The following is a 3682-nucleotide window of genomic DNA, read 5'->3' on the forward strand; positions in this document are numbered from 1 at the left end:
CCAACCAAATATAAGAAAATAAGTCAGAAATTCACTTGTTTTTTAGGAAAACATTTTCTTTCGCACCAATATAATTTACAATGTAATTTACGGACGAACGGGTATCATTTAACACCCTTGGCCAAGGGTAGGTCTGTCCCGGGGATATATTATATATCTTAATCTTAATTTTTCAAATTGCATCAATAAAATTGAACAACTATTTTTAATATATTGAACAAGTAAAAATGAAGAGATATTTTATAAATAACGATATATACCTATTTTTAGCGGAATAAAACAAGTAATAGTTGGACAGGGGAGTAATATAATATTGAATAGTCCTCCAAATAAAATATAAAAAATAATTGGGGAGAGAGAGTGAGTTGAGTTGCTTGAATCTTGTGTTTATGGTGAAGAAGATAATATTGAAGGGTATCCACAATCCCAACAACCATATCTTCTTCCATTAAGACTAAATATTAGAGATCACACCTTCCTCAGTTGACTTTGGTTATTGAGTGATGTTTTCTTTACAGCAAAGTGATGATAAATGAGTTGGCATTTTAAGATTCTCTTAAATCCTTGCCAACAACACCAAATCTCCCAAGATCTCATTGTGAATTATGCTAGCTAAATCATGTTAAAATTATTCCAAAGCAAAAGAGTCTACTAGGTACAAATAATTCACATAAAGTTATATTGATTTGAAGCTTAAGGAAATTATCCATAGAGTTTTGGAAGGCATGGAAAATATTGAATTAGGTATGGACTTTATCGATAATGTCCGGTTAATAATTAATCCTCTTAGCTAAATAGATTTTCTAATATGAGATTAACATGAAGTTTTTGTTGTTTAGATACTAAATTTTGTGTGTAGTTAATTCCTTATTTTCTAGTAATGTTTGAAATTAAGGATTTAATAGGGTATGAGTGAGTTAGAAAGAAAGAATAACTCAAGTAATAAACCAAAATGGTAGTACTCTATCCCAACAATTAATAATATTGTGTGACAGGTGAGTCCATGTCAAGGCGGTGTAGATATTTTAATCAATGCAAAAGGAAATAATTTAGCCCTCTCCAGAGTGATACAACAACTAATTAATGAGACAAGTTATTGATGTTGTTACTTGCGTTTCTGCTAATGTCAATCAAAACTCTCTCCATTAAATTCAATCCGAGGTATGTGCGTTCATACTCCACCTCTATCTACTCTGATATCATATATGCATACATCTTTTAACTGTATGTCCATTGTCTCATTAAAATCACTCTGCTGTTAGGTACGTGATACTAAATGTATCAATGTTCATGCACTGCAAAGAAAGTTGATTGATATGATCAAACATTGATTTGGAGGCTCTTAAGTGGAAATCATGCTAGGTGTAAGTAATCATTAAGACCGTCTTTCCCTCTTATCTCGAATGATATTATGTGATATTAGTTACTACTTATTAATTCAATAAAAGAGGTTAGGAAACATAAAATTCTTTTATGTACTTTATAATTAAGCTAATAAAAATAATGGTGGTTTTGAGCATAATACTATATATATATATAACTTGCAAGAGATCAATGATGAAGATATATCCACGTGAAGAGTCTCATATCGGTCCTTGAAAAAATTTAGATAATTCTCATCTCTTGATCAACTACCTTTTGAGATTTACTTAGACTTTTTGATCCATTTGGTTAAGGAGTAATATATTTGTGATCACTTCATGATGTAGTTGCGGATCATCATGATGGGATATATAGAATGAGAAATGGATCTTTTGACATCCTTATGTCATAGGAAAAGATGACAAATCTTTGCATGTGGAGTACTATATGCATATATAGTGTAATACTAAATGTTGCATGTTTTGCTGGAATAAAAGGTCTCATCTCTCTGACATACATATTAGAATATAGATGGTCGTAGAAATATATGTAGAAGTCTCACATCTAGGATTAGAGAAATCAAGGATGCATTGATAGGTTGATCAATATTGATATATTGATATGTTGATCAATATTGATAGTATTGATCTATTGATCAATAAGATGTTATTGATATGTGATTAATTATTGATGAATAATAGTGTTAATAGTGTTAAGCACATACTCCTTATATAGGAGAGAATTGTAGAGTTTAACTATATTTAGAGTTCTACTACAATACTTATTACTATTATAATAATAAAATAATTAAATCCTAATTATGCTATAATTCTAATAGTAATCTAATCCTAATCATAATATAATTCTATTCATAATTTAATTATAGTGAAAACATAATCCTAATAAAAATAATTAGTCTAATCCTAATGCGACTCTAATTATTCAGCAGTGTTGTAACTCGTCAGTCAGCTACGTTGGATTGTTCCTTCGACATGTTCCAATCCTCAACTTTCTTCTTCATTAACAGAGGTTTTGACCAAACTAAGCCATTATATAAAGTCATTCACCAAAATAATATGTTTTTCTAAAATTTTACAAAACTAATATAAACGTATTCCACAGTAACGTTTTAGGATATATTTTATTTTTAAAAAATTGATGGCGTCAGATTGATATACGTTACTTACAGTAACGTTTTACTCCTAAAATGTTACTCATAGTAACGTTTTACTCCTAAAATGTTACTTATAGTAACGTTTTAGGAGCAAAACGTTACTGAAAATAACGTTTTACTCCTAAAATGTTACTTATAGTAACGTTTTAGGAGCAAAACGTTACTGAAAATAACGTTTTAGGAGTGAAACGTTACTTACAGTAACGTATATCAACCTAATGCTGTTAGTTTTTTAAAAATAAAATATACCCTAAAACGTTACCGTGAAATACGTTTATACTAGTTTTGTAAAATTTTGGAAAAATGTATTACTTTGGTAAATTGTTTTATATAATGGCTTAGTTTGGTTAAAAATTCTCATTAACACTTGTTGTAGACAAGTCAGTCAACTGTTGTACCCGTTCCTTTGACATGTTCCAATCGTTAGTTTCCTTCTTCTTCAACAATGGTAAAGTCATATGCCTAACTAATTCCGAATTGTTTGAAAACATAAATGCACATGCTCAGAAAATACTTTAAGGGATCATTTGTTGCTGGTTAGTTAGAGTTACACAAGTATTTCTAATGTAAGATTGAATTTGTTATATATATATATATATATATATATATATATAAGTTATTCGTATATTAATTATTCTATTTTCTATTTTTTTTTTAATAAGCCATCACCTTAAGGTTGTGAGCCTTTGGTGTAGGGGTTAGAATTAGCCCCTAACATGTCGATGTATAACAAAAAGTTACAAGAGGTTACCTCTATCCTCTCACCGGAACTAGTACTAAGAGTAACACCAAAAAAGTTGATGAGAAGGAGTAGCCTATACAAGATCTTCTCACTGTCACCTTTGCCTTGTAACCGGCTATCTGAATGTGAAGGAGGAGGAGAGGTAGAGGAGTGGCCTTAAGTCAGTCCATTTTCTGTCCAACATAAAATAGTACATAGATTCCTTCATAACTTATACAATAATATATTGTATTAGCTAGTTATATATGAAGGATTATAACATATTGCTAACAAAACATTATAGGTGCGTTGAATTTTACACATAACAAAAGGCTAACTGCTACATACCATATACGATACAGGATTTAATACATGTATAAATCACCTCCTAGCTAGATAACAATAATATGGTGATGGCTGATGAG

The 3682-nt window shown here is 30.0% G+C and overlaps 1 long non-coding RNA gene across 1 annotated transcript; it reads left to right on the forward strand.

Annotated features, from left to right (window-relative positions):
* Nucleotides 1-607: 607 nt before the first annotated feature.
* Nucleotides 608-1522, forward strand: LOC104647863 (uncharacterized). Its single transcript, XR_741888.4, has 3 exons — nucleotides 608-744; nucleotides 996-1161; nucleotides 1263-1522. It is a non-coding gene; the product is annotated as an uncharacterized lncRNA (long non-coding RNA).
* Nucleotides 1523-3682: the final 2160 nt, after the last annotated feature.

The sequence above is a fragment of the Solanum lycopersicum genome, chromosome 6 (genome assembly GCF_036512215.1).
Source record: "Solanum lycopersicum chromosome 6, SLM_r2.1".
In the NCBI taxonomy this organism is placed as follows: domain Eukaryota; kingdom Viridiplantae; phylum Streptophyta; class Magnoliopsida; order Solanales; family Solanaceae; genus Solanum; species Solanum lycopersicum.